This window comes from Hipposideros armiger, unplaced genomic scaffold, assembly GCF_001890085.2.
Source record: "Hipposideros armiger isolate ML-2016 unplaced genomic scaffold, ASM189008v1 scaffold_117, whole genome shotgun sequence".
NCBI classification, from domain to species: Eukaryota; Metazoa; Chordata; class Mammalia; order Chiroptera; family Hipposideridae; genus Hipposideros; species Hipposideros armiger.
The window spans coordinates 784,953-810,317 of record NW_017731467.1 but is presented as its reverse complement, the minus strand read 5'-3'; the positions used below and the strand labels follow the sequence as shown (position 1 = coordinate 810,317).

At 43.2% G+C, this 25,365-nt stretch overlaps 1 long non-coding RNA gene across 2 annotated transcripts in view; it reads right to left on the bottom strand.

Annotated features, from left to right (window-relative positions):
- Nucleotides 1–9,145: 9,145 nt before the first annotated feature.
- Nucleotides 9,146–25,365, bottom strand: part of LOC109385506 (uncharacterized) — a 35,856-nt gene continuing 19,636 nt past the window's right edge. The window contains exons 2-4 of one of the 2 annotated variants that reach the window (XR_002124635.1): nt 14,349–14,457; nt 10,720–10,855; nt 9,146–9,664 (exon numbers count right to left, since the gene is read on the bottom strand). This is a non-coding gene — a long non-coding RNA (uncharacterized LOC109385506). Of the gene's footprint in view, nt 9,665–10,232; nt 10,856–14,348; nt 14,458–25,365 lie in introns of those variants that run through there. The other variant, XR_002124634.1, reaches the window with a different exon arrangement.

Here is a 25,365-nt window from a genome sequence, read left to right as displayed (position 1 = left end):
ATGCGTTCATCTCTACCAAGACACGCAGAGACTAAAACTTACTACATGCTCTCTATGGCTGGAACTACGTGCTAGAACCTCGGGGAATACAGGGAAAATTAGGGCTGGAAGGAACCTAGGAGATCTTGTCCAACTTTGTTACTTGTTGGATGTTTAACTCCGAGCTGTGAGCACTTACATCTTCATCAGCCAAAAGAGACATGACCCATCTGCCAGAGCCCTGGAGGAGTGTAACTGGCGGCAACTCAAACACTACAAGACTGACTAGGAGGAGGGTGCACTTTGTTCCTCAAAGGTGGCTGGGTTTGCTGGCAGAGAGCAAGCAATTACTTGAGAAATCTGGGAGAAGGCAGAGCAGTTAATAGTTGCCGAGGAGTGAAAGGATGGCATACTGTGAGAAACTCTCAACTCCGTGTGGGACTGGAGATGTGTCCGGATAAGGCAAGCTGTTCTCGTCCTAAACAGTCCTGCTGGGTGAGACTTAGTGGGCATCCTAGTGAGCCAAAGAAGGAAGTTTCTTTTACTTTACTGATTTTTTTTTTAACTTTCAGTCCTGCTGTGAGTTAGCATATGGCATCTCAGATGTGTAAATGAATTGTAATTTGTATTTGCAGCTAGAAGTGATCTATTTGGAAAAGAAAACAAATGGATGCAGAATAAGAAAGAGATCTGGGTGTCTTTAAAGGGACTAGCCGTTCAGGGCCCTGGAAAACAAGCTCTGACATTTAGCTGCCTTGCCAAACATCATCCCAAGCCGTCTATCTGCACTGTTCCACTTCAACTCTTGGCAAAAGCAGGAAAGAAGCAAGGCAGTGTCTCTACTGTTCTCATGCTTCAGTGGCTCCAACAGATGACGTCATTTGTTACTGAGTTCTCCTTTTCTTATAATGAAATCAGACTTGGAATATCGAAATCACTCAGAATAGGCTACTTATTCAAACCCCTTTCTCCCATCTATAAACTAATACAACCAATTCTTTCACTTTAAAAATTATGTTGTTTTTGAAAGAGTGTACAGTACTGGCCTGGTATACAAGGGGAAAAGGATAACACACCCAGAAACATAAATCCAAAATGCCTTTTTGCTCTCATATGTAACCCTTTCTGCCTGAGCATCATTCTTCAGAAAAGCCTCGCATGTCCACCCAGGTGGCCCAAATGTTCAGACCTGTGGAATGTTTTATTATCTGGAAATTATTGTTTCTCATCTTGTGAGACAATGTACTTAAAAAACCAATGCTCTCTATTCTTTTGGGGAATGAAAAAAACAGAGACAGTGCACCTGGAAAATTTTCCCTATTCAATTAATTAAACAAGGAGGCTATTAGACTGAGGTGACTCTAATGCTTTAGCAGCCCACGTAAGTAAAGCAAAACCTAAGCCTGCACATCCCTCAAGGTTATGAAATTGAAACCTAAGGACAACCAATCACAAACAGCCAACTAGGCTTTCCCACATAAGGCAGCCACTATAGCCAATGAAATCATTTTCTTGCTTTGCTTCCTGTCTTCTCTATAAAAGTCTTGCCTCTGGCTCCTGTGGGTGGAGCATTCCTAATCACTTCTGGCTTGGGCTACACAATCTGAATCAATGTTTGTTCAAATAAACTCTTAAAATTTTTAATATGCCTCAGTTTATCTTTTAACGGTCCAAAAAATATATAGGAGGAAATGTGAAGACCGTGAAAAAATGGATGTCTCCAGACTGATGCTCTATATTGCACTCCCAGTGATAGCATCCATGAAATGGAATGGAATATAATGTCAGCATCCTTCATAGTGGTCAGCATCCATTTCCACCAATAGTGTCTAAACATTCATTCATTCATTCATTCATTCATTCATTCAAGAAATGTTTACTGCACATCTACCCTGTCCTAAGCACTAGATAACGATAACAGATCAGACCTGAGTGTTCCTGTTTGGTAAACAGAAAGGTCCATCAGTGTCAGGTTTCCTAGAATAGGTCCTAGGTTCCCAGGAGCTTGACAATCATTGTTACTGTCTATGGTGGTAAGCATTTGTCACTCTTTTTTTTGTCAGCTCAGCTACTGAACTCTTCTTCAATACGAGAGACTGCCCCTTGTGCTATCTCTTGCTGGGAAGCGGATACCATGCCCCAATGCCAGAGCCACACTTCTCTAGCCTCCCTTGCAGCTTGAATGAGGACAATTACAAGTCTCTGCCCATCACAGCATCCATGCTGAGCTGTGACTCAGGAGCTCACTGTCATCTCTGGCATCCCTCCTAGTCTTCATGGAGGAAGCTGTGGTGGTGAACTCCAGGAACAGTCACAATGGCAAGATGATGCAGGCAGTGGCGTCTTTTTAGGACCACATCTGCTGTGATTTGGGAGCTTTACCTTGGCCATGTGGCCCCTAGTCCTAGCTCTCTGGTGCTACTAAATATTCAGAGAGTGATCCAGGCTTTTGGTAGATGTCTTTCTGCTTAAATTAGCCAGATTTGGGTTCTGTGGCTTGTACTAAGCTCCCTGACAGCTATATCCCCTCAGACTTGAGTCTACAGCACCACCACTGCAAACATCTCTGAATACCCAAGTGCTCAAGATCTGAAATATGGAGGAAGCTGGTCCTTCACAATGAAAGCTCTGTTTGGCTTCCTGCTTTCCCTGCCATCACAGTTGATTGGCCATAACACAATCATCATTTTTCAAGTGACATAATTTTTTAATTAATCGAACTGCATTTAGGAATTCCTACTGAAATAATAATTCCATTTTTAAGATTCTATCCTGAAAAACGTCAGCAATTGTTTCACTTTAAGGATGTTCACACAGCACTATCGATAAAAACAATAGGTCAGAAACAATCTAAATGTACATCATTGAAATACAGCAGAGCTACTAAAGATAATTTTCAAAGAGCAATTAATGTCATGAGAAAATACAAAACTTAATATAAGTAGGATTCCAATTTTCTGTAAAACTCTCTTTATATGGATGATATATGTCCTTGAAGGCGAGAGATGAAAATATTGATAGCCACTATCTCTACATTGTGAGATTGCAGGTTCTTTTTAATTTTTTAAAGGCTAGAAAATACCTAGGCACTATTTATTTTGTAGAGACATTTTATTTTATTTACTCTGTAATTTACAAATTTTCTACAATGAGTATGTATTAGTCTTACTTTAAGGAAAAATATTAAAAATATAAAACATGGATATAAATGTAAAAATATAGTGTTTGAAATTCTGATTTTTCACTAATTCAGACTGTTGCCCCAGCAGTATTTGTAAGTTAGTGAGGTTCAGCCACATTTGCAATACCATATCAAGACAATGATGCTAATAAAATAGGAAGCTTGATATCCTATCAACAACAGGCATATATTGGAAACATCCTTAACATCCTCTCCCAAATGTAACCAGACATAATTCTGGCCTGTGAGAAGCTTGCAAGACATATTATAAATTTTAAAAAAATGTATTTTAAAACAGAGAATGAAGAGAAAATGCCAAGTGATAGAGGAGTAGTACATACTTAAAGTCTACAAGAATTCAAGAAAAGTTTGCTCACCCTAATGGAATGGTTGGACATTTTTCCTAAAGGTTGTGGAACTTTTATTCTAAGCCAATGGTGCTAACTTTTTGGGCTCAGAACTTCTTTATAATCTTGAAAGTTACTGAAGATACCAAAGAGCTTTTATTTTATTAACATGCCCTATGTATATGGTTATTTACCTAATTAGAAACAGAAATTTAAAAAATATTAATCAAATCGTTTAAAAATAACAATAATAAACCCAATTATGTGCTAACATAGCAGTTTTATGAAAATAACTATAATTTATAAAACAAAAAAATTAGTGAGAAAAATGGTATTGTTTTACATTTTGCCAATCTCTTTAATGACTGGTTTAATAATAGACAGCTGGATTATCTTATTTGTTTCTGCGTTCAACCTGTTGAGACATGTTGTTTGGGTTGAAGTATATGAATAAAACCTGGCCTCATACAGATACATAGTTGGAAAAAGGAGAATAGCCCTTTTCAGATATTTAATGGTATTTTTCTTCTTTGATAAGACATCAAATTTCAACAAATGGTAACTTCTTAAAGGTTAGCTGCAATGTGGAATCTAAATCCACTTCAGTGAACATTTGTTTACTGTTATATAAAAACCCATTGGTCTACATGTACTTTGAATGGATGTTTTACCAGACATGGTTTTGTAACTTCATACAGTGGTCATTTGGAAAATTTTGATGTTTGAAATATTGATATATTTTATTATACAATATCCAAAAAATCACATTTTAATATTACCAGAGACCTCATCAAAAAAGTCTGCAATTACTGGAAATCTGTCAAGCTCACAGTAGTTGATACAAGTTTTCCAAAATTCTAATTTTTGTTGGAAAGCCCACATTTTATCATTGGCAACAAATATTGTCAGTTGTTTTTGTTTTTTTAAAAGATTTTTATCGAGGAATTGGGGGATGGGAACAGCGCTGGGGAATTGGGGGAAGGGGAACAGACAAGTTGCTGTCCTTTTGTTCTTCAGTCTAGTTGTGGAGGACGTTGCTTCACTGGCCCAAGTTGGCACCATCATTGAGCTCTTCCCAGGCGAGGCAGATCAGTCGCCGGCTTCTGGACGGCCGCTCATGCAGGCTGCTGCCTGCTCACGGTAGCCCATGGCAACCCACTGCAGCAGGGGCTGCAGCCTACGCCATCGCCATGACTCATGGCAGCCCAGCTCCAGGTTGAGCTGTTGTTCAGCATCTTAGCTGTAGAGGGCAGTGTCACTGGCCCTCATATGTGGGATCCGAACCGGGGCCCTCTGGCATCCCAAGCCAGCTCTTAACCAACACGCCACTCAGCCGGCCCCTCTGTTGTTTTTCTTGAAGTGATAGATTCAGTTCCTTTTTGAGACAATGTTAGCCAAATATCCAAGTCTGAATAACTATATTTTGTCCCCCACTTATTCTTTCAAATAAAAATGCTATTCCTTGAAAAAAAGTGGCATTTCAGCTCCCAGTTCAGTTGCACAAATGCCTTTGCTCTAGACAACCGTTGAGTATCAGGAGGCAGCAGAAGTGCTGTATGCATGTTTCCCATTTCATCACATTGAATATTAAAAAGAGGCATACTCAAAGGTCAAGTTTTAATAAAATTAAAATTTTGTTTTATGATAAACATTCTTTTGTGAAACTAATATATATTTTTTTCTACACATGGGTTGTGGTGATAAATATAATTACTGCTAATCTTTTACTTTCACCCATCAGTGCAAATGTTAATACAGTGAAAAAGTCAAGCAACATCTTAGCATTATTATTAAAACAATTTTGACCTCAGGACCCTCTGAAAGAGTCTTGGGGCCAATAGACATGCTCTAAACCTTGAAGGGAGTGGAGACTTTGACGAGGCATCATAGAATGAATGCCTATAGATGTTGGCCAGTAAGTAAGTGGCAGGAAGCAAGAGCAAAGGCTGGACAGGTAAGTAGGTGCCAAATTACGGAAAGTTTTAAGTACCAAGCAGGAGAGCTTGACTAGGATCCTGTGGACAACGGGGAAATTTTAATAACCATAGTTATCATTTATTTAACATTTACTGTGGGCCTGGCATTTTGCATACATTATTTAATTTACACGGCATATGCATCCTATGAAGCAAGTATTTATCATCCTCATTTGGTGTAAAGGAAGCTGAGGTTCAGAGAAGTTGAGAAACTTGCCCTACCCCACACAGCTAACCAAAGTGCAGCGCCAGAGCCCAGGTAGATGTGACTGCAAAGCTTGTACGACTTCCTCCATTTCAAGTTTCATTCCAAGCCACATTTTTCAGCTCTGCTGGGTAGGATCCTGGAATGCGTATGGTCGTAAAACATCTAGTCGGCCATGAAACAGTCTGGCTGTAAATCTTGTATATTTACTCTGGGTTCCCTGAGGGCAAAGGTCAAGTCTATTTACATGCCCAGCACATTGTGGTCACTTAATAAATCTTTAACCATAAAGGTAGTGATTTTTTATAGAGCCCAACTCTACTCCGATCCCTTTCAGCTTTTCTTGAGTTTAAAGTGCACACCCCAGGGTAAGAGGATTTTTTTTTTACCCCTAAAAAGAACTTAGAGGCCTGTGTTTCCTGAACCTGACTACGGCCTTCAGTGACCACTATCACTGCCTCCGTTGCTGCCACAATTTTTACCGCATATTTGTAAAGTAAGTGGAACTTGTTTTCCTCACCTCCAGCTGGATCTTATTCTGGAAGGAGAATGGGCTTTGGAGCAGGCTGACCTGGATTCAAATCTCAGTTCCACCACTGACAACACAGTCTCCGTTTCAGTATCGAAAACATGACTCTAATAGTGTCTTCTTCAGAAAGTTGCTAAGAAGATTAAATGAAATAGTATAAGGAAATCAGTGCTCCTGGTGCTTTTTCTTTCCCCCACAAGCCCAGTCTGGTCCCACAGAGCCGTTCTCCACCCTCCTCCACACCCCCAGGGTCCCAGGGCTTTCCCAGAAGGAGGAAGGCTTGGCCAGGACTCACCAGCTCTCACCCCGTCACCCAAACTGCCCCTTTGATCAAACATTGTCTACTTGTCCTCATACGCGGGGTAGTCGGGGTAGTGCTCTCAGCTTGCTATTACTTTACAAACTGTCTAACTAACTAATAAAAACAACAAATGCCAATAGGAATTCTAAAATATGTTCCTAATTGCAGAAGGTGTTAAGAGGTTCATTGGACAAATAATTTTAAGAAACACTGAAGACTAAACTCCCCATCCTTGGAGGGTGCAATTTAGCCTGTTAATGGTTCTAAGGAGCCCCAGAGAAAAAGAAACCTGTGTAATTTCATATAACAGCTACGCAAACTCTGTGGACTGCTGAAGATTTTTTCCATCCCACCCTCAAAAAAAGTTTTCCCCTCATACTATTTTGAGAAGCATTATCTTACTTTTACAGCTATGATTCCCTAATGATGGCATCTGAGACATGGGGCAGTCTCCACGTAGACTAAGATGACATATTGGCCCCGATCTTGAGAAGTTTGTGAACGCTAGATCTAAGAACAAAACCGGAAAGGCTGGAAATAACATTCATTTGAAAAGAATACCTAAACCTCTACCACACTCTTCAGCTTACAAAGCATTGAAAAATATATTACCTCATTCAAATATGTTATCTCAGCTTAAAAAAAGTTGTATGAAGCAGTCAAGATATGGTTATCTCCTTTTATAGGTTATGAAGTTAGGGCTCAGAGAGATGAAATGACACCCCTAGTTTGTCAGCCAGGAAGCCTCAGAGCTGAGACTAAATGCAGAGTCTGGCCAGGCTCCTGGGCCAGTGCTGAACCCAAGAGACCAGAAGAGGACAAACAGAGGAGGAGAGAAGGCTGGGGGAAGGGAGGCAGAAAGAAAAGATGCAAGCCATTCTGTGGGTCACTCACTCTGCTCATGCTACCCTGTCCACATGTGTGTCTACTTCAGCAACTGGATTTTTTGGTTTTGGTTTGTTTTTTTTCCACCAACACTGCTCTTTTCTCAGGAGACTGGTAGCCCTTTAGAGCACGAGCCAGAACTCAAGAACTGCCAAGAACTGCCAAGTCCCCGCCACTCATGAGACCCAGAAGGCAGCCGCCACTGAGGGGAGCTTCCACCTTCCACACCACCCTGGCTACCAGCCTGGCAGTGAGAAAGCACCTCTAACACACAGTTAGTGCCAAACCATCTCCTACCTTCTCTCCCGCTCCCTTTACAGCGTTCCCCCTGCCTCCCAGTGGAAGCCAGTCAGCCAGGACCATGAATGCGATACTTCAGACTACGTATCTCTAATTCAATGTTAGGCTACCTCTTCTGAGTCACCCTTGCTCTTCTTAGAAGCCAAGAGGAAAGAAGAGAGAGAAGGATAAACAGGAGGAGATAATAGAAAAAGAGATGCAGTGATCCCTTGTGGATTGGACTCCTTCTTCCTTTTGGGTTCAAGGGCATTTTCAGCATTTTTGTAAACTCTTCACGCTTAATGATGTCATCTACTCCAAATGCTTTATGTGAATTAATTGTCATAAATCTTAACTTGCCCTTCTCTCCTTAGCGATCACTGCAGTGCTCTCATCTATTGGAATAAGCTGTAATGGATGTAATGAAGACAAAGAATGCATTGCCAACATGGAAATTCTCACTTGTGCTATCTCTGGAAATAAAGCAGTACTGGTTACAGGCCCTGCTGTGCTTGGGTGCTCGCCCAGAAACTTCCATTCCTGGGAGGAGAGAGTTCCCAATAAACCTCATCTTCCTTTTTGTGTTAACAACAGCATGCTTTTCTTTTCAGGTTCTTTTGACAAGAAGAACCTTTTGGGGTTCCTTCCCAAAAAGTCAGGGTTAGCACAGTTAGAAAACATGTTGGAAAGTTAGCATGGACAAAGTTCACATTTTTAGGAAGCAGGGAGTGACTATTTCTTTGTCTGGAGTAATGAGGCAGTAGTTAATAAAATGGTATTTCTTACTAGAGAAGTAAGTCAGATGCCTGCATTAATCTAAAATATTTAAAATTAGGAATGGGGAAAAATTACTCGTTAATTTCCCCCCTCCCCACTGCAATCTAAAAAAAAGAGGCATTCTCTGTACCAAACTTCCATTTCCTGTTCACATCCTAATACATCTATTTTTCATACATGGAAAAAATGTGCTTTGAAATAAAAAAGACGCACCATTCTCATTTTATTATTTGTTAGTTCAATGGGTGGGGCTAATGATATAATTATGAAAGAAGAGCTGAAGATGTTTGTTTGTTTGTTTGTTTTTCCTTTTTCTCCTCCTCAATTTTTATGAGGAATTATATTAGTATGCTAGAGCTGCCATAACAAAATGCCACAGGCTGAATGGCTTAAACAACAGAAACTTAATTTCTCACAATTTTGGAGGCTTGAAGTACAGGACCAAGGTGTGCACAGTGTTGTTCTTTTCTGAGGCCTCTCTCCTTGGCTTGTCGATGGCCATCTTCTCCCTGTATCATCACGTGGTTTTCCCTCTGTACGTGTGGCCGTGTCCTAATTTTCTCTGTACGGACATCAGCCATATTGGATTAGGGCCCACTCTCATGATCTCATTTTTAACTGAATTACCTCTTTAAAGACCCTATCTCCAAATATAACCACATTCTGAACTATTGGGGGTTAAGACTTCAACATGTGAATTTGAGGAGACACAATTCAGCCCATAACAGGAATCATTGGTCTTATGTGTGACGGCACAATATAATAAGAAGTTAAATGAGGAATGGCAGAAGTAACTAGATGAGGATTCATAAGAACTGCCTTTTAGCCCCAGCATGGTTATTTACTGGTTATAGGACCTTGGGCAACTTTCTTACCCTCTCTGGCTACCTGATCTTTTCAAGTCAAAGGCAGAGAGAGAAAATGCACTGGATGACTTCTGAGGTACTAGGCAAATCCACCAATCCGTCATGATTGGATAGGAATCCAAGGAGAGGCAAAAGCCATAACATAGTGCTCTGATTTCTTGGTAGCCTTAGGGAGAAGTTTGCACCTCAGTCAAAGGTGCCACGGGAAACTGGTTCTCTGCTTCTTCCATATGATCACCAGAGGAAAGTCAGTGCAAGGCTTTACGTGAACGCCCAAACACGGTCAATCAAGTCTGCAACGAAGTGCACAAAATCTGATTTTGCACGCCCTGGGGTGGCCTAAGAATGACAAAGGTTATGAAACGCTTTTTTAAGATTATAAGAAAATGAATTTTCATTCACCTTTAACTTTAAACTAAAAACAAGTAAGTAAGGAGGAGAGAAGGCAAATAACCTGCAATGCGAAAGAGTGATTTCAGGGGATCTCTCTCTCTATATATATATGACTTATATACTGGGTTGTCAGAAAAGTCATGATGCATTTTTGCAACGAAAAACATAGAAAAAATACGTCATGACTTTCCTGACAACCCAATATGTGTATGGATATATATACCGGGGGTGCCAAAAAAGATGTGTACAAGTGAACACTTTGGTCAACGTTTGCTCAAGCAATAGTTTGCCATAATCAGAAGTGTCTGGATGCTGATGGTCACCACTTTGAGCACCTCTTGTAATTGCAGAAGTCAAACGTGACTTGTATTCATCTTTTGTTATCGGTATACAGTAAAACCTTGGATTGCGAGTAACGTGGTTTGCGAGTGTTCCTCAAGATGAGCAAACATTTCTAATACCTTTTAGCGTGGTAAATGAGCGATGTCTTTCCATACGAGTAGTTTGTTTCCAGAACTAATTATGCTCGCAAAGCAAGGTATTACTGCATATTGAGTACTACAATTTTAATACAGTTTCCCTTTCTTAATTGTGTATACATTTTTGGGGCACCCTCTGAATATTCCATTCAAATTATGGCTTGAACACTGCTTGAAAAGATAAGACCTGTGGAGGGAGGGAGTGAGTGCAGCTCCCAGAGAGGCCCACCTTCTCCAGGGGAGTCTCACCTGCCCTCCGCAGTGCTTACAACTTGAAAGCTGTCAGTGCTTTAGGACGCCCAGGGAACTTTCACCCTCCTGTCTCTATTGACCTTCACATCGACCCTCCAAGACAAGTTTTACTACCTATACCATTGTCCAGATCAGAAAACAAATCTCAAGCCCTGCATCCTTACAACCTTGCTGCCCAGCAGCACGTGAGCCCATTGTATGAACACGGTGTGTGCGTCAAGTCTCTGACATTCTGTGAAAAGGAAACGGTACTTTAGTGTTTGCAACCACCTTGGCTTTCCTTGACGCTGCCCAAAGTTTGGACTCGCAAATTGGGCTGTCTTACTGGCAGTGCTCCATGTTCCAGACCTGGTCCTCTTCCGCTCGTTTTACAAATGTTTGCTGAATCCTTATGACATGTTGGGCACTGTGGATAGAAATAAAGACAGATCCAGGTGCAGTCGTTTCAAGGAGCTCACAGTGCTGGAGAGATAAATCAGCAAATCAAATCTCTGTTTAGTTCCATGAATGCCACCTGGGTGGGTCCTGAGAGCTATGAAAGTACAGAGAAGGCTGATGGGTGCAGAGGGATCAGGGGATGGGGGCGGGACAAGGGAACCACAGTATCCAGCAAGAGGTGGTACTTGAGCTGAGATCTGAAGGCCCATGAGGCAGGCTAACAAGAGGGACATGAGATTCAGGTGACAGTTTGAAAACGTCAGGTCATTTGGGGTGGCTAAGGATTGGTCTAAATGTAGGAATCTGGGAGAAGATAAGTCATGAGCTAAAGGTAGAACCCCAGGTACTGCACTAAGGACTTTAAACTTAACTGTGAAGGTTATGGAGTCAAAACAGGCTGCCCCAGTCTGTCCATCCTAGTGGCATGGCTTTTGCCCAATTGATTAACTACACCATGCATCAATTTCATCACTGTGAAATGAGAATTATGATACATCTACCTCATAGGGTATCTGTGTAGATTGAATGAGACCATCAATGCAAAATCTGTAGCACATGAGGTCTTAAGAAATGCCATAAGCAGTATTGTCATCACAATCATCATTATTAAAGGAGTGCTGTGACAAGCTCTGTATTTTAGAAAATCCACTGGTTATTCTCCGCTTCCCCCACCAGATCCATTTTTAATTTTCCTGCCCTGCTCTGTCCTGGAAAGCTAACCCCAAAGACTGCACCCCCAAGCTCCTCCCCTGCCTGCTGGCTTCTTGCTTGTAGAGCCAGTAGGAGGCACAAGCAGGAGTTTGCAGAGTGAGAGAAGAGAGACAATGGGGTATTTCTTCCCTCAAAGCTCCCTGACTCGGGACAGCTGTTTTGATCATGGCTATGGCATTCCATGTCTTGGACGGGCTCTCCTGAAAGCAGAACCTGATACAAGGTCCTGAGTTTCAGAGACTTATTGGGAAAGTGATTCCAGGACTGGAGGATCAGTGAGGGCCTGACAGGAGAGGGGAAAAACAAACAAACCAAAGACTGTGACTGAGATCACTGTTGTAAGTGACTGTGGTGTTGTCTTGTGCCGCTGCGGGAACTCAGGGAACAGAATATCTCTTGTGATATCTGTCAGAGGGTGGGAAGCTTTGCATTCTTCCACCAGCTCCTGTGCCTTACCCAGTCTGCTGGGTGCCTCCAGGGCATTGCCTCCCCTTTGCTTTCCAGCTGCACTTTCAAGCAAGCCAAGCAGGTGCCGCCTCGGAGAAGGCCCTTAGAAATAAATCAGGAGGACACTTGCCTCCCTTTCGGTGGAAAGCTGTCAGGATGAGATCACAGCTGCAGCTGAAACTGCAGGGAGGCTGATGGGATGTGACAGGGACACAAAAGCGTTCGCTGTACATGCCAAACACAGTTCCTGCTGAGCTACGCTCTCTTCTAGAGCTTCAGGGCCTCCCTTTATTTTGTTTTTCCATTTTAGGCCTAGAAATAGTTTCCCTCCTGTGCTAATCTCTGTGCCCACAACCCTTGTCCATGCTTGGGGCCCCGACTCCACATCTGTAAATACTTCCTTCATCAAAGCCCTTCTGCTGAACCAACTGAGTGCAATTCTGCTTCCTGGAGGGACCCTCACAGGTACAAACAGATATATTCTGGGCTTTAAGACTATGGTTGCCAGGGTGTGAGATGGTTGCCAGGGTGGAGGGTCAGGTAGGCCACTTTTTTCAGTCACCCCATTTCAGAATGATGAAAGCATTAAATTCAGCTAAGGCAGGGGGAGAGGGAGTGAACTGGGCTGACATAGAAACGCACCTTCCCACGGAGCCTGTTGGAGAAACCACGCCATGCTGATTAGGCCTTGGCAAGGACCCTCTCCCTGGGGTATGGGCACTTTAACATGGGCCACACAAAAGCTCTGATGTCAGAGCAAACCTCTAAGAGTGGATTTCCAGAAATGATGAAATGGGTTTGGCGACAGCACTGCATTCATCTTTCTATCCTTTCTCCTCGGTGTCCTGACTTCCAGCTTCCCACCCTCTGTACTTGAAGGCTGACAATAAATGTTTACTAAATAAATCTCTACTTCTAGTGTTGCTGGTGTTCTCATATTTGTGAATAACTATCTTATTATATAAGGTTATTGTTATGGACTGAAAGTCTGTGTATCCCTCTCTCCCCAAACTCACATATTGAAGCCTTAACCCCCAGTGTGATGGTATTTGGAGGTGCGGCTTTGGGGACATAATTAGGTTTAGATAAGGTCACAAGGTTGGGGCCCCTATCCTTGATAGGATTAGTGTCTTTAATGAAAGAAAAAGAGAGGCCAGAGGTCTTTCTCTCTCTTGGCCATGTGAGACACAGTGAAAAGCTGGCCATTGGCAAGCCAGAAAGAGAGGGCCTCAAAGGACCAAAATCTGCTGACATCTTCATCTGGGACTTCCAACTTCCAGAACTGTGAAAAATAAATGTCTACTCTTTAAGCCACCCAGCCCACGGTATTTTGTTATAGCAGCCCCGAACTGACGAATACAGTCACCAAGCCAACAATGTACCTATGTGCCACTTTGTTGTATCTAAGTGATTTATCATATGCTTTATCCTTGTGGTAAGTCCAATGTGAGAGAATGGGAAATAACCCCCACTAACTTACAGAACACAATGTGAAAATAAGGTCTTTCTGATGTCTGGAGTTCAGGGCAGCTGTCCTAAAGGCTGAGAAAATAAACCAGGTGCCAAGAACGCCCACATCCTAAACGGAGCTGTCAGACCCTCCATGCAGCAGATGGGAAGCCAAGCCTTCCAGCATCATGGCAGCCCAGCAGCAGTCCCGGGCCGTGGGAGAGACAGTCAGGACTTCTCTCAGAGGCTGAAGAGCCAGCAGAGAGGACTGTTATGCCGAAGTTGCCAATGTGCTATCCGTGGAGGAGGAGAGGGAGTCTTCCTGCATGCCTAAAGCCGGGAGAGGCAGATGCGCTCCAGGAGAACCCCTCATAGAGCCTTGACAGCTGGCCCCTGGTGTTCAAGGGACATGGGCGCTGAGATCTGATTCCTACCTGGAGAATCTCCAGGTTGTGTCTGGTGATGTTTCTGTTGGTGAGCAAGGTGATTGGATGGGAATACCCAATCGACACTGGGAATATCAATGCTTCCAGACTGATGTAGGCCAAGGATGCATTTCCCATAGGCCAGCTTTGAACGTGTGGCATGTGTAGGAGAGATAATAATCCATAAAGTGTCCCACATAAGAAAGGTCAACCTCTGGGGCAGCCAGTTAGCTCAGTTGGTTAGAGTGCAGTGCTCATAACACCAGGGTTGCTGGTTCAATCCCTGCATGGGCCACTGAGCTGCACCCTCCACAACTAGATTGAAACAACTACTTGACTTGGAGCTGATGGGTCCTGGAAAAGCACACTGTTCCCCAATAAAATTTTTAAAAAAAGAAAGAAAAAGAAAAAGAAAGGTCAACGGTCCACCTGAGCCTGCTGAGAAGTGAGAACGTCTTGATTTGGGTCTCTCGTTTCCCTTTCTCTCCACCTTGCCCCTGTGCCAGTCCATGCATGGGTCGCGAGCTGGGGCCGGTAACTAGGAAAGAGGTGGGGAAAGAAAAGAAAGATGAAATTCACTCCAAACACGCACACGCTCACACATGCATGTGCACATACACCCCTTCTACGGCAGGCTTCCAAACTAAAAGTAAGCCCAAGCTGGATGTGATGGGTTGAATGGTGGCCCCCCCAAAAGATATGTCTGCATCCTGACTCCCAGAACTGATGGACGTGACCTTATTTGGAAAGAAAGTTCTTTGCAGATATAATTAGGGATTCTGGATTATCTGAGTGGGCCCCAAATCTGATGGTAAGTGTCCTTATAGGAGGCACACAAAGGAGAGACACAGGAGAAGAAGACAAGGCCGTGTAAGATGGATGTCGAGATTGGAGCAATGTCGTAGTCACAGCCAAGGAATGTCTGCAGCCACAGGAAGCTGGAAGAGCCCAGGAAAAATCCTTCCCTAGAGCCTTCAGAGAGAGTGGGAGTCTGCTGACACCTTGATTTTAGGCTTCTCACCTCCAAAACTGTGAGAAAATAAATTTCTGTTGTTCTAAATCACCCAATTTGTGGTACTTTATTACAGCAGCCATGGGACACTAATATGCCAGGAAAAGAGAGTGTTCTAAACTAGGTGAAGTTTAGAGTTTAGGCATTAGACTGGAGTTCACTTTTTGTTATATCTAAAATTTTCTGGAAAAGCAATGAGTACTGCCTGAGATTTCCTCCAGGCGTGAGGAACACACTTCAAGTTTCCTGAGGAGGGCAAGAAAGAATCAAGTTCCTTTTTCTTGTCCTCTTTCAAATTGTGCTCACTTGATAAACTGGTTTCACTTACTCCAAGGAATAAGTCCTAGGGGGTGTCCAGTGCCTTGCCTCCCACTGGCCTCGCTGCTTTTGTGTTGTTAGTTCTGCCAACAGCCTAGGAACTACACCATTGGGTCACTTTTGAGCAGTTCCCACCCGCAGTGCAGGACTACGGCTCTGAGCCCAGATTTGGGGCCATGTACCAATCCCAGCTCCAGTCTCACCAGCTGTGTGCCCCCTAGTTTCCTGTGCCTCACTTTACTCATCTGTAAAGTGAAAATAGCGGCCACTTTGCAGAGCTGTGTGATGGCACATGGTGAACACCACGAAAGTGGGTTTATGTAGCTGGGTCCTTATCTCTGCCTTAGTCCCCAAGGCCCAGGGAATATGAAATGCTGAGAAAGCACAACCTTGCCCTCTGCAAACACGTCATAGGCCTTGATAACAGGTGCCTCGGTTTCCTCTCAGTTCTAGTAACTCATCCTCAGCAAAGACTTGAGGGAATTTTGTGCTTATTTTCCCATCAGTCCACTTAAAGAAAACAAAACCTGTTTCCTTACAACTAATAATAGCCACACTGTGTGGGAGGGAGGGTATATGGAAACAGAAAGCCTGCTAACAGCCTTGAAATCAAACTTCTAAGTGGTGACAGATCTGGACAGATGCAAAAAAGCATGAAGTAGGCCTCAGGTAGCATGGCGTTTACAGGAGAAAAGGGGACGCCATTCCATCAATACAGTTAAGAGACCATACAGGCTATGTGCAATTCAGTGCCACGTTGTGTCGGGCAGACCAGAGTCGGCTGAGAGCAAGGCTCCATGAAGCAGTCTGGAAGCCACATCCTGGCCATGACTCGTCCCACCTAGTCAAGGAAACTGAGAACGTCCTGATTTGGGTTTCTTGTTTCCCAGAGGATGTTGATCCTGGGCGTGCCAGGTCATTATGTCTGACGCACATCTTTTGGCAGGGGAATGCCAGATTTTCAAAATCTGTGACTCGAACCTTGACCAGCTTTGATAACATATGGGTGTTTCCTTCTGACAGCATCCCCCTCTCACAGCTGCCACCGCCAGACTGGTGCTCCTTTGAGGCCCCAGGGTGGACAGCTTGGATGAAGCATTTTGTTTTCACCTCCTTGGCAGGGATCTGCTTCAGCACAGCTGAGCTGTTCAGAGAAAGAAGCTAGTCTTTCCAGATGGCCCCTCAAGTCTTCCCTTCCTCCCCTAGATAGAGTCTGTGCTTTAGAGCATTAATTTAGCCACAGGGACCTCATATATGCCAGAAGTGCTCCCCCCAGAGGAAATGGAAGTGTTTTGCATGGCAGCCTGCCACAGCCTTCAGCGGGAGGAGGGAAGTGGTTCCCATTGGCAACGCCACCATGTGCCGCCCTTCAGGACCCAAGTACTCATCCCCCAACTGCAGGGACTGTCAGCTGCTGACATTTCACAGCCAAGTCCCTCTGCAGGAATTGCCTTCTGCCAAAGGATGCTGTCTTTCCCCTGGGGGCAACCTGCATCCAAAGACTTGGACCCAGAGCCCCATACCCCCGGCCTCTGTAGGGATGGCTCTGCAGTGCTATCCAGCTCTAGAGCTCACTGTAGGCCCAGCTCAGGCCTCTGTCACAACTGCTTCACAACCCAACTTCTCCCTTTGCTCTATCCGGCCCCCCCCCGGCAACACCCCCCTAAAAGGGAACTCCTGCCTTTCCTCTCTTTATCAGGAAACAAAATCCTTCTCAGAAATAGCCCAGGTTGACGTCCCCACATTTTCTGACCACAACTAGTTATATACTTGACACTAAGCCAATCCGGTAAAGGGAATTAGGGTTACATACTTGACTGAGGTGAATCAGGATGTATCTTCCTCCCATTTGGCTAGCCCCAGAGTTGGGAAATGGGCTTTATTCCCTGAACATGCTCCCTAAAGAAGAAAGGAGTATGGCTATGTGTAGACACCCAACAGTGACTGCCATTGTACCTCAGGATCCAAAGTCATTTTAAAGTTTATGCCTAACCACCTTTCCAGTGATCAATGTTCAATGCTCTACTTAAATCAACGGAGACACTATTTTCTAAGAAACTATTAGAAAGTTTGTTCTTTGTAATAGAATTCTAAACTTTTCTCTGTGTTGCTTGTCATCTAGAATACGTAGACTTTCTCTTCCAAAAGCGGCCATTCCCATAACCAAAAAGCGTTTTTTCCAAGTTAAACACACCCAATCCCCCCTTCTTCATCATATGGTTTTGAAAACTTGCGCCATATTAGCTGTTCCTTTACAAATGTCCTGCAGTATTTTTCTGCCCACTGCCCACTAAATTCATGCTTCCGGTATGGTTTTACCAGCATAGCACAGACCCCAACTATTGCTTCCCATGTTTTAATCTAAGTTAATCTAGTTTTATGTACAAAAGTGATATATATTTGCAGGGGAAAGAAATAATAATTCTGGTGAGCTTTTAAAGATCACTACGAGATATTACCCTCCTTCAAATATCTTCTGCCTCAGTCTACCCTGAATCCACCCATGTCTTCCATTTCTTTCTCAACTTCCCGCTAATGCTATTCCTCTTCAAGGCTAGCTGCCTACAGCCAATATAAAATTGCATATGTGTTTCCAGAAACTGTTAACCCCCGATTCGGGAACATTCTCTTAAAGCAGTAGATTTGTATACTCAATTAATTTATTCTCCCTTTGTCAGTTTTGGAATTGCCTTCCTTGTTTTTGGTTCCTTTTTTTTTTTTTTTTTTTGTATTAATGCAGCCCAAGATCACATTGGCTTTTTAGGCACCACATTTTTTTAAGGCCCCCTCATCACATTTTCTTGATTCAGTGTGAGCTTATTATTGAGAACAAGTATTTATATGTGCTGCTACTCAGCCAAGTCTCCTCTTTCCCGTAGAATTTGTTCAGTTGGCTCCATGGGCCAAGTCCAGGGTCTTTAATTTATGCCTGTAGACTTTCATCTTCTTGGATTTGACCCATTGCTCTAACAAAAAGGCTGTTGGATACTGAGTCTGTCATCCAACAAATTCAGTATCTCTCTCTTAACAAAGTCTAGAAACTGCAATGAAGAATGTTCGTAAATGTCAGACAGTAATATGTGACTCACGACTGCTGCCAGGAATTGCAGACAATTTCACACTACATTTGTAGCTAAGCCTTTCAAATTCATGACCAAAGAGGGCAGCTTTTTCTGCATTTCCCTTTCCATTTTGCATAAGTGTGTCTTGTGAAACTGGCAAGGAATTTAATGGCTCTTATAGGAATTTGGAAAAGGTAGGCTGACCACAATTCCAGGGGCCAGAGAGGCTGGCTACACAGTGGGGCCTACCTGCCCCCATACACTGCCCTTGGTGAAAGTTTTGTTCCTGGTGTCTTCACATCAGCCTAGATACCAAGTCCAAGAGCTCTTCTCCAGCTTCTGTGATATTTACTTGGCTACTTTCCCTGCCTCAAAAGACCCTGTAATAGACTCAATAATGGTGCCCAAAGATGTCAGGTCCTAATCCCTGAAACCTGTGAATATTAACGTACATGGAAAAAAATAATCTTTGTAGATGTGATTAATGATGTCGAGATGAGGACATTATTCTTGATTAATAGGCCTTAAAGGCAATCACAGTATCCTTCTAAGAGGGAGAGAGGGGAAATTTACTACACACAGACAGAAGAGGAGGAGGCCATGTGTCCACGGAGGCAGAGACTGGAGTGATGTGGCCATAAGCCAAGGAAGACTGGCAGCCACCAGGAGTCAAAAGAGGCAAGAAATAGATCCCCCCTGAGAGCTTCTGGAGGAAGCATGACCCTGCCAACACCTTGATTTCAGCCAGTGAGACCGATTAGACTTCTGGCCTCCAGAACAGTAAAAGAATAAATCCCTGTTGTTTAAGCCACAAATGTGTGGTGATTTGTTATAGCAACCCTAAGAAACTAGCACAAACCCTGAGGTCCCCTCTAGGAAATGCCCAAGTCTTGACCCTGTCGTCCCCACTGCAGGTCTGTCTGAGTTCCTTCTACACCCCCCACATTTGGATTGCTTTAAATTCACTATTATTTTTATTGTCCCCATTTGTTGCTCACAAATACTTTCCATGCTCCTCAAGCTACCAACGCACCTCTTCACTGCTCCTTCACTGCTTTACAGAGACGAGTAAGCTGCAAGACATGGGCTCCCTCAGGTAGCTCTCTCTGTACCTTTTGATTCGTACCATGAGATATATCTGGATGAGAACTGCCCATGGCACAACTCCAAGGGGCAGGCATGCACGGGTGTGTGCGCACGCGCGCGCACACACACACACACACACACACACACACACACACACACACACATCTGTTCTACTTGTTGGAATTTTAGCTTATGTATTTCGTTGATCACTCTGGCCAGAAGTGTTCTTTTTCTTCTCTTTCTTTTTCTTTCTTCTTTCTGAAGCTATGAAACTCCTTGTTTGTCTCCTATCAAGGCAGTCCTTCCTGTTCACCTCTTTTCTGTACAGCATCTCCCCTTGTGTCTCTGAGGACACCTCCTCCTTTTCCCCAAAGGACAATTAATACATGGCTATGTATTCAGGAAACTTTTGCTAAAGGTTAGCTGCAACCAGAGTGGACAGTTACATCATAATCTCACAACTTGATATGGACTGTCAGCCATGCCTTTTTTTGAAAAACCCTTGGTCAAGCCCATTGACCAAGGACTTTTGCAGGGTGGCCTCTCTGGGTAGAACCTGGCCATCTCCCATCCCACTGTGCTCCTCTTTCCCAGCCCCTTGGCAATCTCTGAAAAAAAGTTCTTATTCTCAGTCATGGCAAGGAACTGAGCAACCTCTAGCTCCTTCCTAAACCTGGACTCCAGCGTGGAACTTTGCTAATAATCAAATGCTTCATTGAACAGGCCATTTGATCCAGGACTCCTCCCCTAAGCATCAGAGCAGGCATTTGAAATTGTAGTTCACTCTGTTTTTCACAGACCAATTCAGATTCTTAGGCTGAGATGACATCTCTCCAGCTGCCCTTTCCTCTTCCAAAAACAAGGGGGCGGGGCAGAGGGGCAGAAGGAAGTGCACATTTGCACTTTGCAGCATTATTGGTTGATTAATGAAGATGGGCTGTTCGAGCAGGCCACCTTTTGAGACTGGTTTTACTTTACCAAGAGATAATGGCCCCTGGGACAATCTCACTCTTTCTTAAATTGAGTGGGCTGGTTTTCTACGAGGTGTAATCAGAGAAAAAGGAAATGAGCTAATGCAACACTAAACCCTCCCACCCCCAAAGCCTCAGATTCTTAGGTTTTTGAGTCATTTGTGCAATAGTTTCTTCATTTCACTAGGGAGCAGAGAACAGGGAGAGAGATGTATTGGTTTCCTAGGTCTGCAACAAAGCACCACAGGCTGGGTGGCTTAAAACAACAGAAATTGATTTTTCCAGTTCCGGAGGCTGGAAGTTCGAAATCAAGATGTCAGGAAGGCTGATTTCCGGGGGCTCTATGCCTGTCTCCTAGCTCCTGATGGTTTGCTGGCAATCTTCAGTGTGTCCCTGGGTTTGTTGAGGCATCACTCCAATCTCTGCCCCTGTCTTCCCATGGCCTTCTCCCTGCATGCATGTCAGTGTCCAAATTTCCCTCTTTTTATAAGGACACAAGTCGTATTGAATGTAAGGCTTACTCTAATCCAGTATGACCTCATCTTAACTAATTACATCTGCAAAGACCCTATTTCTAAATAGACTCCATATTCATTCCAAGGTTCTGGGTGGACATGAATTTGGGGGTTAGGAGACACTATCCAACCCAGTACTGAAGGGTGTGGCACGTGGTAGGAGGACTGCAAAAGCCTTCTCTTCTTTCCCGCCAGCTGGTGTTCATCTTTAACATGCATTTACAAAGCAACAAAGCAGAGTGGCTTAGACTCTAGGCTCTCGGTCACAATATCTGCATGCACATGTGTGGGTTTCTTCCCTTTCTTTGCCTCTGTTTCTTCACCTATTAAATGGGATAATAACAGTCCTTCCTTCAAAGGCTTATTGTGAAGATCATGTGCATTCATCAATGTGGAGTTCTTGGAACAGTTCTTGGCACATGTTTGGGGTTTAATAAATGTTACCAGCTGACTGTATTTTCTGAGTGCCTTTTGCTTGCAGGAGCCATTNTTGCAGGAGCCATTAGAGACAGTAGGAACAAAAAAAATGACTTATGCAAAGCTTGTGCCCCATCTATAGTGGGAACGTTAACAAGATAAATAATATATATATATATATATATATATATATATATATATATATATATATATATATATATTAATGATGAGTGGTGGGTGGCTCTGCTGCTAATTGAGAAGGAAGACAGCCTATGCCTCATGCCCCCTCTGGGGGCAGAATTCGTGGAAACTCTTTCTTTAAGGAGCTCTCTGAGTATCTCCAAGATACTCAGACAATACAGGACATTTGTGCAGAGGCAAGTGCTCCTCCACAGATCGTCTCAAGCAATCCTCACAATGACCTTGTGAGACAGGCAGTGCTGGTCTCATTTTACAACTGGAGGAAAAATAAGATTCAAACAGGGTAATAAGTGATTTCTCCAAGGTCACCCAGCAGATCCAGGTCTCCAATCCAGTTCTCTTTGCAAGATGCAGCAGGCTATTTAGCTGGTCACACTCTGGGTCAATTAACAAAGCAGCTGCATTAAATGGGGAGCCATCCCTGGGCTTCAGGAATGATGTGTCTCCTGCTGATGACAGTGATGATGAAGATGGGGAAGAGGATGTGGTGCCTCAGTTTGTGCCTTCTCTGGGATTATAAAAATTGTTTGGGAATCGCTGAGAAATCTTGAAATATAGGTTTCAAACTGAACTTGGCTGCTCATCCTGTTATTTACTGAAAAAGTGACTGCTTTATTAAATTAGCCATTTTATCCTGAGTGCATCTTGGCAGTGGAAAAAGCAATTGGAAAAGGATAATCACTTTACCTGCCTTCATATCATGAAGCTTTGTTTCAAAAGTCAAATACAAAATGATTTTGAACATCAGATTATCTTCCCAAAAAACTCTTCCTTCTGATTTGAGGACCAATGCTTCTTAAACTTCTAACTTTAAATGCCTTTATATTCAGTCTTTCTAATTGTTCACAATCTATAAACAAGCTTTTCAAAGCACAAGGGATACTGCTCTTTAAAAGGGAAGGTTGTTGTGTAAATATAAGAATCATGCCATAATTTCCTAACCCTAACTACAGAGGCTCAAGTTCCAGCTCTTTCACTTTGAAAATTATATACATTTTCCTTTATCTATAAAATAGAACTAATAGTATCTACTGCTTAGATAGTAAATAAGGGATTAAATAAGGCAATATTTGAAGATTTACAACACTGCTTTATTAGTGGTCAATCAAATGTTAAAGTTTATTACAGATTATGGGAACATGACCTATAGTTGTGGTGCACTGTTTCGAAAATTTGTATGGAACCACAAAAACCCCCAAATAGCCAAAGTAATCCTGAAAAAGAAGAACAAAATTGGAGGCATCACACTTCCTGATTTCAAACTTTATTATAAAGCTGTAGTAATCAAAATTGTTTGGTAGTGGCATAAAAACAGGGAAATAGACCAGTGGAACAGAATCAATGGCCCAGAAACAAACCATTACTTATATGGTCAACTAATATTTGACAAAGGAGCCAAAAATACTCAAAGGAGAAAAGATGACCTCTTTAACAAATGGTACCGGCAAAGTTGGATATTGAAACTAGAATGAAACTATACCCTTATCTTATGCCACTCACAAAAAATTAATTTGAAATGGATTAAAGACTTCAATGTAAGAACTGCAACCATAAAACTCCCAGAAGAAAACATTGGGGGAATAAACTCCTTGACATCAGCCTTGGCAATGAATTTTTGGACATGACATCTACAGCACAAGCAACAAAAGCAAAAATCAACAAGTGGGACTACATCAAACTGAAAAGCTCTGCATAGCAAAAGAAGCCATCAACAAAAGGAAAGGGTAACCTATGGAATAGGAGAAAATATTTGCAAACCATGTATCTGATAAAGGGGTTAATAGCCATATAAGAAACTGATACAACTCAGTAGGTTCTGGACTTTTCTTAAAGGGAGGCAATGTGTCTCCTCTCTCCATCTCGTTTTCTGCCACCAATATTGTCAGCAGAAGCAAGTTGCCTTGGCAACTTTGGGGCAACAGTTGTCAAGTTCAAGACGTCTGTACTCAGCAGAGCCAGGCCAGGCTCCACACCCTCCCCAGGTACCACTTATAGGCATGTAGAGTCAGGTGGTTTGCAGAGCTGACTTAAGGAATTGCTAGTTTAAAGAGCTGGGAGAACCCAAAACAGGGCAGCAATGATAACATGAGAAGAAAACTGCCCCAATACGAGCCTTTTGCCCTCGGAGGTTGTTTGGCTACCACCTCCCTCCATGTCCACTGGGAAGCAACATCCTGATGAAACCCTCTCAGCGGGTTGCCAACATCCAAGCACCGTCTCCAAGGCTGCTGGAGACAAACTCAGTGGGCCCCACTCGAAGAGCGGCAGACTTTTCTCCTGAATATCACGCAGATGTGGCAACAACCTCCTCCCTCTTCCTTGGCAGCTTCTTAATTAACCATCCTTGTAGCTAATTCAGCTGTGTGTAATTCGTGAGCCACAGGCATGTTTTAATGAGCTATAAATAACAGGTTTTATAAAACCAGCGTAAGAAATCAAATGAGAACCCTCTGCCTGAGCCCTTCGCCTACAGCAACTAGAAAACATCAGCGGAGCTGCCTGTGTGATTTACAGGGTCTAAGGACTGGAGCCTTTGTCTCCCCACTGGGTTTGCCCAGGTAACTCCAAACCTCTGTAGAGTTTCTTCATCTGGGGGCCTACAGACCCACAAGTGCCCCATAGAGAGAATCCAGCATGTTCAAAAGTGGGATGGAAAAAAAACTAAAACTTTATTTTCACTAACCTCGAGTGGGTAGTCAGCATTTCCTTCAATTACACAAGGTTGGCAACAAGCCACAGCACTTACAGAAGCCCTACAACTTTTCTACCAGTAAAAGCCAAAGATATTTTAGTATCAAGTGACAGTCATTGCAGATATCTTGAAATCGCATTTATTAACATCACTACCTCTAAAATAATTAATAGGGCCACAACTAGATATTATGTAATGCATTGGCCAAAAAAAGCACACGTATTATTATATCACAAAATCGTCTTTTAAGCATTTCGATAACTGTGTTTCAACATCACTGTGGTCTGCTTTGTAACCCTATGAATTTTATTTTATGCATTTAAAAACATTATATTGAGGAACCCCAGGCTGCCAGGGGTTCCACAGCACAAACAAAGCAAGGACCCCATAGCAGGGCCCCCTGGTGAGGCCTCATTCCTGGTCCACCTGCCCATCGGTACCACATCTTTCTTCTCTCATCCTCATGTGCCACTTCTTTCTGTCCTCTCTCAGTTGCCCCTCCATCTTCCCCACCCTCAGCACTACCCTGAGCTCCATTTCTAACAACTCTTTCTAAAATATAAACTGAAAGTATAGGCCTTGCTTAATAATCATGTAAAGGGTGGCCCCTCCTAGGGTTGCGGGAACGTTAGTTCATTTGGAGCTCTGAAGTACCAGAAATGCCTTCGGAGTGCAAAGGAATGAAGCTGTGCCGGGGGAAGAGCAGACAGCGGGTTCATGTGAGGGCAGCAGCCAGCTCCTCCCGCCTATGCCCCTGTGGTCAGGCCCCCACCAGGCTGGGAGCCCGCGTCTACTTCAGCCAGCCACAGAGTTCCTCTGTAAGCCGCACCCCTTAATTGCCACACAGACGCATCATCCTGGATTTAAGCACTTGTGGGAGGCCTTTCAATTAACTTTCCCTGGACCATTGATTTTGTAAATGACACCTTACCAGATGAATAAAGTGAATGCACAAAAATATATTGCCTGGTTGGTCAATGAGTGGCTGACTCATCAGAAACGGCTCACTGGCTCATAGGGTCATATTCTTTAAGAGGCTCCTTGGTGTTAAAATTAAGTTCTTAGGTCTTCCTTGCCTACTTGCTTTTTCTTTCTTTCTTTCTTTCTTTCTTTCTTTCTTTCTTTCTTTCTTTCTTTCTTTCTTTCTTTCTTTCTTTCTTTCTTTCTTTCTT